Source organism: Hyaena hyaena, unplaced genomic scaffold (assembly GCF_003009895.1).
Source record: "Hyaena hyaena isolate Hyena2069 unplaced genomic scaffold, ASM300989v1 scaffold_126, whole genome shotgun sequence".
In the NCBI taxonomy this organism is placed as follows: domain Eukaryota; kingdom Metazoa; phylum Chordata; class Mammalia; order Carnivora; family Hyaenidae; genus Hyaena; species Hyaena hyaena.
Genome location: NW_024080759.1, coordinates 2,760,865 through 2,775,584, shown reverse-complemented (window position 1 = coordinate 2,775,584; position 14,720 = coordinate 2,760,865). Strand labels below are relative to the sequence as shown.

The 14,720-nt window shown below is 40.1% G+C and overlaps 1 long non-coding RNA gene and 1 pseudogene across 1 annotated transcript; both read left to right on the top strand.

Moving 5' to 3' along the window:
- The window catches only part of LOC120235323, a 38,301-nt pseudogene extending 26,324 nt beyond the window's left edge, over positions 1 to 11,977 (top strand).
- Positions 11,978 to 12,339: 362 nt separating this feature from the next.
- On the top strand, positions 12,340 to 13,830 carry LOC120235292. The gene is made up of 3 exons (XR_005529369.1): positions 12,340 to 12,394; positions 12,744 to 13,045; positions 13,688 to 13,830. It is a non-coding gene; the product is annotated as an uncharacterized LOC120235292 (long non-coding RNA).
- Positions 13,831 to 14,720: the final 890 nt, after the last annotated feature.

Here is a 14,720-nt window from a genome sequence, read left to right as displayed (position 1 = left end):
GGCATGGTTTATATCCCCCTTCCACCACTTCAGCTCCAGATGACTGGCCAGATCACCTCTAGAACAGAGAACCTCAGGACCCCATGGCCTCAGCTCTATCTGCCTTGCCAGGGCACTCGCTGCACAGAGTGCTTCAGGACCCCCTGGTCCACACCCCACCTTAGCTCCAGATTCTTTCCACTAGGGAGCCCCAGCATGGAGCACCTGGCTTATACATGCCTCAGCTTCAGCTGCCCTGCCAGGTCCCTTCTGCATGGAGCACCCTGAAATACCACAGTTTGCACCTACTTCAATGTCAGCTGTCAGCCCAGGGTGCCCTCAATACAGACATCCTTGGCCTGTGCCCACTTCAGCTCCAGTCATCCCACCAGGGCAGCCTCAGCACAGAATGCCCCACGATCCCCAGCGCATGCCAGCCACAGCTCCAGCCAGCCAGCCAAAGTCACCAGGCACACATAGTTTACATAAGGGACAACCATATACAAGATTATTTCTTCAAGTTTAGGAGAAGTAGCTGTCCCATTCATAGAAACAAACACAGAAAGTCAAGCAAGATGAGGAGACAGAGGAATATGCTCCAAGTAAAAGAAAAAGACAAAACCTCAGAAAAAAGAACTAAACAGAACAGTGATAAGCAATCTACATGATAGAGTTCAAAGGAATGGTCATGAAGGTACTCTTCAGACTAGAGAGAAAAGTGAGTGAAGTCAGTGAGAACTTCAACAAAGAGATAGAAAATATAAGAAAGAACCAATTAGAGTTGAAGGATACAATGACTGAAATTAAATAGTACATTAGAGGGAATCAATAGCAGAGTAGAGGGTACAGAAGAACAGACCAGCAGTCTGGAAGATAGGGTACTGGAAACCACTCAGGCTGAACAGCAAAAAGAAAAAAGAATTTTAAAAAATGAGCATAGGTTAAAGGATGTCGTAGACAACAGCAAATGAACAAACACTTACATTATAGGGGATCCCAGAAGGAGAAGACAGTAAGAGGGCAGAAAAATTATTTGAAGAAATAATACATGAAAACTTCCAAACTTCCATAATCTAGAGAAAGAAGTAGACATCCAGGTTCAGGAAGCATAGAGAGCTCCAAAGAATATGAACCCAAGGAGATCCACACCATGACACATAATAATTAAAATGTCAAAGATTCAAGATAAAAATGCTGATTCCTTACCTAGAACTATAAAATTAAAAGGTCTGAGTAGGCATGAGATCTCTATTAAACAACAAGCCCTTTGTGTGACTCTATGCTTAATAAAGTTTTTAAAGAGCTATTTGGTATTCTAATGATGGATTTTAAATTCCTTAAGGTTGCTTGATGCATACATCAAGTGTGTGTATGTATGGTGGGGGTGGGGAGTGATGGATGGGGTAGGAGTGCTGAAGTTTGACAGACCTGGTAATCTGGGAATTGGTCATGAAAACGACAGTTTTCTTGAGGTTGGAGAGTGTGGCGATCAAATAGGATGACAGAGAGAAGGTACATGAACAGGCAATGGTGACTAAGTGCTCTTAAGTGTATGAGTGCTTGTTGGCTATGTTTCACTGCATAAGTCCCTCTGTGAAATAAACCCTGTTATGGTGATCCTTTTCAAAAACTATTGTGAGAAATAAACCAGATAATAATATGTTTATAAACATTTATAAACAAACATATAATGTAAAATATGTATTTACATTTGACCAATTCCTAAAAGATGAAAGTTGATATTTTTAGGAGTGTGGTATCATTTTAAAGCCAAAATATGACAGGACTCATTGTTTTGCATAATTTTTATCACTGCCAATCACTCCTAAACCAAATATATAACTTTAACTTAACAAGCTATAACTACCAGGTTAAACAACTTTAATAAACTAGCAGTTTATCTAATTTCTTAAATTTGTTAGATTCAGGATATATTAGTCCTAGAACTTCTCTCTTCAGAAAGATAAACAAACATTAAAATAGACAATATATAGTGTAAGCTTTCTACTCTATAAAACTTTGCCACCAGTTGTGAGCTTATGTATAAAGAGAATATTTATGAGGAAAAGAAAAGAAAAAGAAATGTGACTGTCACCCTCAAAAATTTATTCTTGTCCTTAGTGATTCCCTCCCTCTCATCCCTCTTCATCCGCCACTTGATTCCAGGTGATCACTGAACCTGCTTTAGTTATTGTAGATTAGCTTGCATTTTCTAGAATTTATATAAGTGGAATCATATGCTATGTATGTCCTCTTGTTTTCATCTGACTTCTTTCACTCAGCATATTATTTTAAGATTTATGGATGCTCTATTGTTTGTAAATAATTGATCCATTTTTATGGTTGAGTTGTATTCCATTGTGTGACTATACATTTATGTTAATCCATTCACCTATTGATGGACATGTTGATTGTTTCCAGGTTTTGGCTATTAGAAATTAAACTGCATTAACACACACACACACACACACACACACACACACACACACACACACACACACACACAAAACATGTGACTAGTTTCTAAGACGAGAGGAGGTATGAGTAGCAAAAGAGCCAGACAAAGATTGACCACTGAGGTAAAATTACATATTTAATTTTTCCAAAGAGGGAACTTTTCTTTGTCTTTAACATGTTAGGAAACTTCCAGTTTCTGAGACATCGTACTTGTGATTTGAGGAAACTGCCGATCCTATGCTCAGTTGGGTCCCTTTTGATTACAAGTTGTGAAAGTTCATCATTTTTCTTTCAAAAGAGGTATTCTATTTTTATATGAGGGTATCTAACCAAAACCAACAACAACCAAATATTAGGTCATAGAATTTAAAGAGAAGTGGGTTAGTAGGGGCTGTTCACATGATCTAATAACATACTAGGAGTGAGGCGGGGGGCTGGAATAAAATGTGTTAAAATGGATTCAATTTGACCAAATTACAGCTTTTGAAAGAACTTCTCTTTAGCACAGGGTTTCTTTGTTGTTTTTAGAGGAATTTATTGAAATAAAATATTATAAAAATAAATGTTTGTTGTAAAATGAATCTAAACAATCCATAAATAAAGAAGTAAATATGAAAGCCCAATCACAATAAGTAAGTTGACCTATACCCTTATAAAATTTCATCTTATATATATATATACAATCATATACATTTTTTTCTACATGTGACTTGTCCAACTTCCACCATCTCATTTCCCTTAAAACTAACAACCTATAGCAATTAAAAATTATACTTAAAAAGGTTACATTTCTACAAGACATACACACATCATATTTCACATGTATTATATTCTGACCCTTACTCTGGTGGTTAGAAATAGGCAGGGTAGGATTATTGGTGCCGTTTTATAGGCAGTGTCAGTCATGCAAAGTCTCAAAGCCACTTGTGCTGAAGAAGTTGTGACTGGACTTGGGTCCTCCATACCAAACAATATGTTTCTTTGCTACATCACAGTATTCCCCACAGTGGGATTTCCACATCTGAGTCTTTCCAGCCTCAGCTAAAGTGTTCTATAGCGTATGTCAGATCAAAACCTGGATTATGATATAATTTTGAACATCATCATGTAGTTGCCTAGTAGTTTTCTTTAGATAGGAAAAGAGTGGCCTTCCAAGTTTGATCTACCAAGTATCTGAATTACGTCTTTAAGTGATGACAATGGATGGTACAATGAAAATTCTACAGGACCCTACACTGATGTTTCTACATATAATCTACTTTATCTGTAAATATTTCTGGCAATGGGCGCCTCCACTACTGAACAATGTGCTGGTGGGGCATCTGGGTGGCTCAGTCGGTTAAGCGTCTGACTTTGGCTCAGATCATGATCTTGCGGTTTGTGGGTTTGGGCTCTGCATCGGGCTCTGTGGTGACAGCTAGCTCAGAGCCTGGAGCCTGCTTCAGATTCTGTGTCTCCCTCTCTCTCTGACCCTCCCCTGCTCACACTGTCTCTCTCTCTCTCTCTCTCTCAGAAATAAATAAAAACATTTAAAAAAATTAAAACGACAAACAATGTGCTGGTAAAACAAAAAGCAAAATAAGAGAAAACAAGACAGCAGGTCCAAAGTGGAGGCACTTATACCAAGTCCCACAACACCCACTGAGACTTAACCATAGTTTCTTCTCTCCCTGATATGGAATCTGAAACCTTTCAATCAGGAATTATCTGATCAGCACTGGTTAGGGTAGTCTGCCTGATAAAGCCCCATCCCCTAAAGGAAAGTAACCTTGCAATAACCAACCCACTTTTTTGCCTAGTAAAATAGATCTACTCCCTTCCACCTATAAGTCTATCATTTTTTAAGATTATTTGTTTTTATTTTGAGAGAGAGAGAGAATCCCAAGCAGGTCTGCACTATTAGCTCAGAACCTGATTAAAGGCTCAAACTCATGAACCATGAGATCATTAAAAGTCTATCATTTTGTATAGCACCTTGGAGCCCTATTCTGTCTGCTAGATTGAATGCTGCCTGATTTGAATTTACTCTTGCCCAAATAAACTCTTAACATTTTTCACATGCCTAAGTTTATCTTTTAACAGTTCTAGTGAAGGGAAATGGGCGGGAGAGATGCAAGAGGTAGTACAGAGGAAAAAGCACTACTATATTTCATTTATGGGAAACATTTTTTTCCCATATCTTACTACTTAGACATAGGTATTCATCTTACAAATCCATGGATCTTTGATTTGGTGAAGAACAGTAAACAGAGACTGTCGAAAACTAGATTCTTGTCTACATTCTGATATTTCCCCATTTGGGAAGGCCATTTAATCCCCCAGTGTTGTGAACAAGAGGTGACATACGTAATGCTCACTACAGGCTACACAGCAGTTGCTCTTAATAATAACTAACATTTATGGAGGGTTTACCCTGTTCCAGTTACCGTTCTTAGCACATTGAGAGGATTTTCTCATTTTAATGCTCATGGCAAACCTCTTAGGAAACTCCTATAAATATCCCAGTTTTATAGATGAGCAAAGTGAGATTTAAAAAGTTCAAATGAATGTAGCTATAGGTGAAAACTGGTAAGTGGCAGAGCTGGGAGTTGAAGAAGGAAATACAAGGCCAGAGGCTCCCCCACTAACCCCAATACTATTGACCTACTTGCTAGCTATGATTTCACCTCATCATCTTTTGATTTTCCTTCTTCCTATTCCATTTCTCCACAGGTTTACTAGCTGATCTTGATTATTATAGACTCAGATGCCTTCCGGATTACAAATGTAGAAAGAACTGTGAAAGATGGTAAATGTTAGGGATGGTAAACAATATGATTCTGAGCCTGCCTGCCTGCGTGAGCGCGTACACACACACACACACACACACACACACACACACGTTAAACAATGCATCAAATTAAACTGAAAACCAAACCAAACAACCATGGACTAGCTTTTTAAAAAGTAATAGAAATTAAATTTATTAGGGATCCTTGGAGTGTCCAAAAAAAAAAAAATGTGTTGATTTCAGCTACCAGTATGGGAACTCCCATTAAGTCTCCAAGTAATAATATCTATTCCAGATGCGATATAGCAACACCTACAAACACTTCAGTAAACCTAAGGAGAGAAGGTGACTCAGAATGGATCTATAATTCTATAATTTCCTAAAGAGGAGGTCTCCAAAATGACATTTTCATTGAATACTTCCTATCAAATAACAGGTACTTTCTTTCTTTTGTTTCATGCATCTTCACCTTACACCATTTCTAAGGAGGAGGACTAGAAGGTCCTATCTTTTTGATTACCCTATCAAGTCTCTAGGGAGTGAATAACTTGCCCAAGGCTTTCAAAGCCTTAGCTTTTCCAGTACACTCATGGAGCCAGAGGTGGATGTATCATTAAGCCAATGAAGACTCTCAGTTCTTTCCAAAGCCCTGAATCTGTTTTTATTCCTAGTTTTATGTTCTCTTTCTTTAAAAGAGCTCTCCAAACTATTTAAACATTATGCTCCCCCGAAATACAGATCCATGCTGCAGAGGAGTCAAAAGGCTGTGCTAACCGCTATCTTGAACAAGTCATCCTCTGATTCCAGCTCCCTCCCAGTAGAAGTGAAAGCCACAAACCACACAATCTCTGGCCAGCCCCAGTACTGTGGGAATTTATACATCCTGTGCTTCTCCTGGGAGAAGGATCTAACTCTCTACTGGTTCACCATGCAGAGACACTTGGAGGACAATGTTGACTATATTCCTGCAGTTTTGGTTGCCAAGTTGCCCCTAGCCTGCAGGAAATGAGATGCCAAAAGGAAGGGGAGTGGATCCCTTCCAGACCTCTACAACTCTCCGATTATACTAAACCAGTAGCAAAAACCCTCTTTAGCATTTGAAAGGGAAGGCAATTGTATTACTAAGCCTCACTCTACCGCCTCCAGACTTTTCTCAGCCAGAGAACAAAGGGAAAAAAGCAAACACCACTTCACACTCTTATTCATTGGAGGTTAAAAGAGACCTCCCACTATACAAAAGTCCTTCTAAAGGTCAGTTTGGGAGTGTATTGAGGAGGGCACTGGCTGGGGAACAAAATGTTTACCATCACTCTCAGGCGGCTGCTTCTGTTTTTCTTTCAGCACGTGCACGGGGTACATCTGTCAGAATTGGACGTTTTCATCCCCAGTTAGCTTGCTGGTGGTCAAATTATACTTCCTTGGCCCTCCTCAGGTTTTTTCAGATTCTTAATTCCAGTTGAACTAAGAAAGCAGAGCCACCCTGGGCCAGGACAACTCCCTGGGGATGGGTTATTCATTCATATTCATTGAGTCAACAACTACTCATTGAGTACATAACATGTGTCAAGCACTGTGCTAGGTGCCGGAAGGATGCAACAACGCAAGAGCTGATGAAATTGCCTTAGAGCTTCCATTCAGTGAGGAAATCCTGACATTAAACAATAAAACACACACACCATTTTTTAAGTACAACTGTGAAAAATGTCTGAAGGAGCACAGTGTGCAAACAGAGAGGTTAACATGAGAGTGGCTGACCTCACAAGGGCTAAGAGAGGGGGGCTTCTTTGAGGAAGTGCGTGGGAGTTAGCTATGTGCCAGGGCTGTTGAGATCATGCTGGGTATTGCAAGCAAAAAGTCTCTGACTTGGGAAAAAGATGGCTGGGCACAGGAATTGGAAGACTAATGTGGCTGGAGCTCAGAGGGCAAGCCAGAATGCAGCTGGAAATTAGGCAGGAGGGGAATGTCCATAAAGCTTTTATTCTGTAGGCTTTTGCCTTCTGTCTCCAAGGCAACCGTGAGGAGGGGGATCTTGGGGGGGGGTTAGTCACAGGATTTAATAAGGGAAATGACTTATGAGGTTTGTAGTGTCAAGAAAGAGTTTTAGGGAGCAGGAGACTGATCCAGGGAAACCAGTTAATAAGCTATATCAAAAGTCAACATGAGACGTTCTCAAATTTTAATGAATTGCTTGGGAATCTTGTTACAAGGCAGATTCTGATCCAGGAGGTCTGGGGTGGGGCCTAACACTTGCATTTATAACCCAGGTGCATGGTGCTGGTCTGTAGATATACCACAAAATTTCTACTAGCAGTTTTATTATTTTTAAAGTTTATTTATTTACTTTGAGAGAGAGATAAAGCTTGCAAGAGTGGAGGAGGGGCAGAGAGAGAGAATCCCAAGCAGGCTCTGTGTCTCCTCTCATACCAGTAAGATCATGACCTGAGCCTGTATCAAAAGTCAGATGCTCAACAGACTGAGCCACCCAGGTGCCTCTCTACTAGCAGTTTTAGATTAAGGTGTTCACAGTGCAGATGAAGAAAAGCAAACTTGAGAGCTATTGTGTGAGAAGTGTCACAAGTCTCTGACTTGGGCAACTTTAGTGGAAGGGAGTTGTATTCTTGGAGATGGGCTGCACCAGAAAAGAAGGAGCAAGGTGAAAAGCTCAGTTTTAGACAAGTTGAGTTTGATATGTCTTAGGAATCTCCAAAGAGGCTATGTTACATATGAAGCTGAAGCTCAAGAAAGAAGAGGAAGCTGGAGATACAAATTTAGGAATTACTAATATGTAGATGGCATATGAAACCATGAGAATGGATGCTGTCAGCATAGGGAGAGGGTATACAGCAGGGGTCACAAACTCAATTTCGATCTGCTGGCCATCTGTTAGTCCTCTCTTAATTATTTGGGAAGAAAAGAGTCACAAGGTGAAGCAGGTATTTAACAACTGAGTAAAGAGGAGAAACCAGCAAAAAAAGTCTGAGAAGAAAATGTCAAAGATGAAAGAAAAACCAAGTTGCTAACTAACAGCTATTGTCTTTCTTTTTTTGCTGACAAACGGATTTGAGACATGGAGATGGCTTGGAATTAAAAAGATAAACCCTCTCTGTGAGTCCCAGTGACTGAGTTGTGGTTGATCTAAACCAGACCTAATCTCATTCTGCCAGAAGATTGGACCAATTGTGGGCTCTGACCAATGAGAAAAAATGGCAAAGGGTGTGGTGAGTGGGGAATTCATGGAAGGCATTTTTCCTTTTTATTTTAAAAAAGAACAAAAACGGGAAGAGCTTCATGCTTGGTGCCACTGTGCAGCCCCCACCCTCCTTACTGCTGTGAACCCAGACATGCTGTCAGAGCAATGTCAGGCATCTTAGGGCTGAGAGGAGATGAAATGGGGGTGATAACTTAACAGCGGAAGATAGTGAAATTAAAAACAAAAAGTGTCCATGTTGCCAATGATATAGCTGAGCTGCTTAGCTGCTCTGCAACCAACCACCTCCTTCTACTGTTTTTGGTAAGTGAGACAATAAATACTCATACTACTTAAGCCACACGTAGCTGATTCTGTCACTTGCAGCTGAATGCATTTCCAGCTGTTGTTAATTAGTGCGTATGGTGTAGTGACATTGTGTTGTGTAGACCTGGAGTTAGATAGACATGGTTCAGATAGATACAATGTTTAACTTTGGACATTTTGTGTGTTTCCTCATCTGCAAAATAGAGATAATAATAGTATCTATCCCAAGAACTCTCCTTGATGGGAGTGTAAATTAGCAAAGCTACTTTGTAATTTGGTAGGATTTACTAAAACTGAAGATACATGAAGCCTAAGGCCCTGACATTCTCCTTCTAGGTAAATCTAGAGAGACTCTTGCCCAATGCATTGAGGGACATATACAAAATTATTCATTGAAGTGCTTTTTGTAATAGAAAAGAAATAACAACAGTCTAGATATCTATCAGGGAGAAAAAAACATAGATAAGCTGTAATATATCAATATGATAGTATACCATGGAGCAGTTTAAACAGATGAACTAGCTCTCTCTATATATATCAACATGGATGGATCTCAGAAACATAATGCTGAATAAAAAAAGCAAATTGCAGAGTTAGACATGCAGTATGATCCATTTATATATATTTTAAAAGCAGACACTACACTACATATTTTTGTGGATCTGTAAGTCTATAGAGAATATATTAGAACAGCATACATTCGATACACTCAGGAATTAGGGATAAAGAAGATAAGACAAAATAGGGGTCATGTCTAGACAGATGATTATATCATGTCAGTAACAGAAAAGAATGAGTGACTGAATCAATTCAATTCTGTGCCTCTGCAGTTCAACCTTAGAAACAAAATAAAACAAAACAAAACATAGTATCACTCTTCTAGGATTAAATGACATCATAGATCAGTGGCTTATGGTAAGGGCTTAACAAATGGCGCTCATCATCATTATTATTATGTCCACTTGCTGTCTCTGCCTTTTTTGCTTTCTATAGGCTCTTTCCATTACAAAAATTTTAGATGAGGAGTTTGGTTGCATACTATACTCTGGGCCTAAATTTCCAATTCCTATTTATCGTCTGGAGGGCTATAACAGCAAAAGGCTTGCTTTGGGCCAGTTCTTGATGTGCATTAAGATTACTCTAATGGGTTAAAAAAAAAAAAGTGCCAGAAGGCCCACCCAATGGCAACCCCAACCTACTAATGTGCCAAATAACCACAAAGAGGGGAACTCCTTGCTGTTGTGACTCCTTGCATTTTGCATACATAGCTTATTTAATCAGAACTAGATTGAGCAAAACAAGAAATGTACTGATGCATATGAAAATTGGAAATTTCAAGAAAAGAATTGGCTTAAACTTTTTCAACTGAATTAGGGGACTTTCACTGCCTTGTACCTACATACAGCTGCTATTTCCACAGCTGAGATTTCTGTTGCTTGCAGTGTTCACTTTCAGATTCCAGTTTTTGAACCAGCCCTGCAAGCAACTGGAAGAAGCTCTGAATCATCTAGGTAGGTGAAAGGAGGAAGGTAGCGGAAGCATACTCAATAGCTCACAGAATTAAAGAAAATGCTGAGAGCCACATGTTGGAAAGAAAGGGAAGGAGGAAGGTATAGGATCTCACTAAGGAGTAGATTCTCTTTCTTTAGTCGTGCTATGGGAATAGTACAGCTCCACCTACCTAGAGTCACTCTGTCACTCTTCCTGAAGAAAGAGTCTGATTGGATCAGTTTGAGATGGAGCTCCTTGTGGTTGACAGTCCTATTAAGACTCCATAGAACTGGGAAGGACTAGTCCCCCCAAAGACAACCTGCTTCCAATACAAGGGGAAGGATGTTAGCTAGCAAAAATGACAAGTGTCTACTATATTGTTAAATATAGTTTGCATCTAATTAGGAATTTCAAAGGTCATAGATGGAAAGATAAGATATTGCAACTTTACTACCAGTGTGTTTAATGACTTGGGTAACTAACTTCACAATGCTTTCTCTTCTCTCTTTCATATTGGCAAAGTAGGGTTCATGACACTTACTCCTTTCTTAGATCACCAGATGTAAGTCTCAATAAATTAATAATAAACTCTGAACTGGAAAGGGTCTCAGATCTCTTAAGGTATTGATTCTTAACCTTGCTGTGGTTGCACCTTAAAATAACCTGGAACACTATTTTAGAATTGCACACACCCAGATAGCCTGATTTCATTGGTTCTGGGAGGGAGAATTTGGGCATCAGTCCTTCCTTCCTTCCTTCCTTCCTTCCTTCCTTCCTTCCTTCCTTCCATGCCATTAGTATATTCAAACAGTTCCTAGGTCACATCCAGGAGTGACTCAGTCACTTGGTGGCTCCATATGCCTGTCCATCTCCAGGTGCCATCATAGCAAACATGGTAAGTCAAGTGCTCCTGGGCTCCTGCCTCACCATCCTGTCCCAGCCTCACATGTACCTGAAGATGCTTGTTCAGGTGGAATATGAGCCTCTTCTTCCAAAAATAGGATGAAATATTTGGGGGCAGCAAGTACATCAGTTTTCTGTCTGTTTTATCACGCTCAGCACATTGGGTGCATTGATGGGAAGTGTGGGTTGTTCACAGGCTCTAAGACTCCAAGACTGTGCTCAAGAGTCCTTGGAACCGTGGTCTATGGTAAAGTTTTACAGGATTTAGGCCCTGGAAATGAACAGAAAGAAGCCTTACCCTTCTTTGACCAAGTTATGAATGAGACAACTCAAGAGAGATGATGGTTTGTTCTGCTGCTACCTTCATCACACATCCCTTTCACATGATCACTCTGAGATCTATGGTACAATTCATTGGGCAGAGAATCCAACTACTATGGACTTTGTGACTTCATAGTAGCCATTTACTGTGAAGAGGGCATCCTAGGATTTTTGTGGATTTTATACCTCAACTCCTAGGTTACATCATTTCTTTGTGGCTTTATAACTCACTTCCCTACCTTGTTACCTATGCTCTAGACAGTAGGATGTTCACCATGAATGAAATGAAGAGTTATTCCCAGGCTGTCATAGAATTTTTTATGAGTATGTTGATCTATTCCATTGTGCTTGTCTCTAATCTTCTGGCTGTCAACAACTATGGGTTTGCTTGGATTCCCTCCTCACTCCCTAGTATATGCTTCTTGGATAGATTGCTGTACATGCTGCAAAAAGAGGGAAATATAAGTTGATGAAACAGCTTGTTTTTCCAGAGGGTACCCTTTGGGAAGATTTATTGTTATGACATGAGAATGTTAATTTGAAGATGTGGGGCAGGGACAGTGACATTTCTATAGTCCCAGATACAAAGAATTATGAGAGAGAACATTGATTTCTATACAGTATGACATGCTTTTTAAAATAATCATTTAATCTTAGGAAATAAACTAAAAGTTCCCAGGTCATTCTAATATGCAACCAAGGTTGAGAAGTCCTGGGATAGACTTAGAGATAATTTGTTCTCACTCCACTGTCCTCCTATGGAAAGTCCCTTTGTATCTCTGAAAGATGACTGTCAGCTTGTTTTAATGATTCCTGTGAGGGGGAGTATCTTAGTCTGCCCAGGCTGTGATAACAAAACACTGTTTTTGTTGGCTAGGTGGCTCAACAGAAATTTATTTTCTCACAGGTCTGGGAACTGAGAAGCCCAAGATCAAGTGTCTAGCAGGTACCAGTTCCTGGTGAGAGCCTCTTTCTGACTTGCAAATAGCTGCCTCTTTGCTGTGTCCCTTCCACAGAGAAATGGGAGCAAGCTCTCTGATGCCTCTTCTTATAAGGACACTAATCCTATTGAATCAGGGCCCACCCTTATATAACTTCATTTAAGCATAATTACTTCAATAAAGGCTCTGCAAATACAGTCACATTGGGGTTTGAGGTTTCCACATATGAATCTGGGGTCAGGGGAAACACATTTAGTTCCCATCAATGAGGTCACAGCTAATTGGGTGGTAGGTAGGGTGACTCAAGTTGTTAGAAAGCTCTTCAAGCACAAGCCTATCTCTTCCTAAATTTTTCCTGCCTCTTCAGTCTTAATTCTGCAGAAAGGGTTAAGAGAACTGGGAGGCAACTAACACAAGAACAACTATTTTTGCATGCATTATAATCTCTGGAGCCTCAGGAGAAAACTGTGAGCAAGATATCAGTATCCCCAGCTTACAGATCAGAAGACTGATACCAGAGAGGATGAATCATCTGCCTAAATTCATAAAGCTGATACGTGGCAAAATGAAAAATTCACATCCAAGCCTTTCTGCCTCCTAAGCCCGTGCTCTTTCTAGCACTGTGCTAAAGTGACTTCTCCTACACAACAGTCCCTTGGATATATGAAGGTAAAGTTGACTGACTCCTGAGAACATGCCTTGTTCATCCAAATGCTGTTTGCCTATTGCTTGTTTTTGCTTTTCTCTTTCTTTCTCCCCTTTATTTCATCCTTCTATTACCTACTCTTTGTCCTAGCTCTGATTTACTTCTTTCACCTCATAATCTTATTTTTCCTCAGTGTGTTTCCTGGAATTCCTTTCATTTTACAAACTGTAGTATGAACCAAACGTTAGCATGTGTAAGAATCATGCAGAAATATTCTGATTCACTAGGTGAAATGGGGCCCAAAGATGTGCACCATGGTTTGTCTATAATGTGCTTATAATTTTTTTTCTACCTGCTCTCCTTACCCTCTTTTTTGCAACAGCATTTCTCTTTCTTTTTTAGGAAGGGCGTTTAGCCCACTCTGTGTGGGTCTCTCAATGTGGTCACATGTAATCCACCATAGGAATGGAGTCAGAACAGCATGTCAGAATGTGTACAACATTTCTCTGGACACAGTGATTGGTCTGCTTGTCATTCAGCAGCTGATCCATGAAGGGCCAGTCAGACTCCTTTTTTCAAGATTGCCATGTATGCAGGAAAAGACTTCTTTTCCTTGGTATTGCTGACTGTTGGTGATGCTGATGGCCATCTTTGTTCTCACACAGATGGGGTCTACCTGGGAGTGAAGTGAACATGAAGGGAAAGAGAAAGTGAAGATGAAGAGCAAGAGGGACCAGTCTCGACGGCATTGCATCTAGATTTGCTGAAGGCTGTTTCTCCTGTAGGTTGCCCATTCCCTTGAGTCAATAAATACTGTTTGTTTTAAACTTGTTACAGTTGAGTTTTACACTCTTGCAACCACACTTAAGCTATAAAGCATGTCTATTTTAGGGGCGCCTGGGTGGCTCAATCACTTAAGCATCCGACTTCAGCTCAGGTCATGATCTCATGGCTTGTGATTTCAAATCCTGCATCAGGCTCTCTCCTCTCAGCAGAGAGCCTGGTTTGGATTCTCTGTCTCTCTGTCCATCTGTGTCTCTCTCTGCCTCCCCTGCCCCCTCCACCCAGCTTGCATTCTCTCTCTCTCAAAAAATAAACATCAAAAAAATGTTCATTTTGTCCAACACTGCAATCAATATCTGCTCACAAAATAGATACAGAAAGAGTTCTTACTGTACATTTACTTTCCTGGGTTTCCAAAGTGGCTGAAATACCACAACTCTTGTTGGGACTTCATGGAGAAACTGCTTTGGAATCTGTCTTTGATTCCTGGGCTGTAGTAAATACCAAGTTGGGAATAGTGATTAAGTATCCATGGTTTGGGTTGGGCAGAAATGGGTTCAAATTATGGCTTTACAACTTGCTACTAAGATGCGAATTCTCTGACGCTCATTTTTTTCCCATTTGTAAAATGAGGGTAACACTATTTATGAAGCAATTATCACTTTGGTCTGATCCATTCCTCCTGGTCACTCTTTTACTCCCCGCCTCCCCCCCCCACCCCCACCCCATAACTGAATATGCTCCTCTGGCTCATAGTGGATGTTTGTCTCAGGCAGGACCGACAATAATACCTTTGTTCCAGCAGAATCAAATTCAACTCTGCTTGGAATTCAATTGTTAGTGAAAACCACATAAGTAGAAGGCAGTGTAGGTAGAGTCATCTGATGAGAGGGTCATAGACTGAGAAGAGAACTG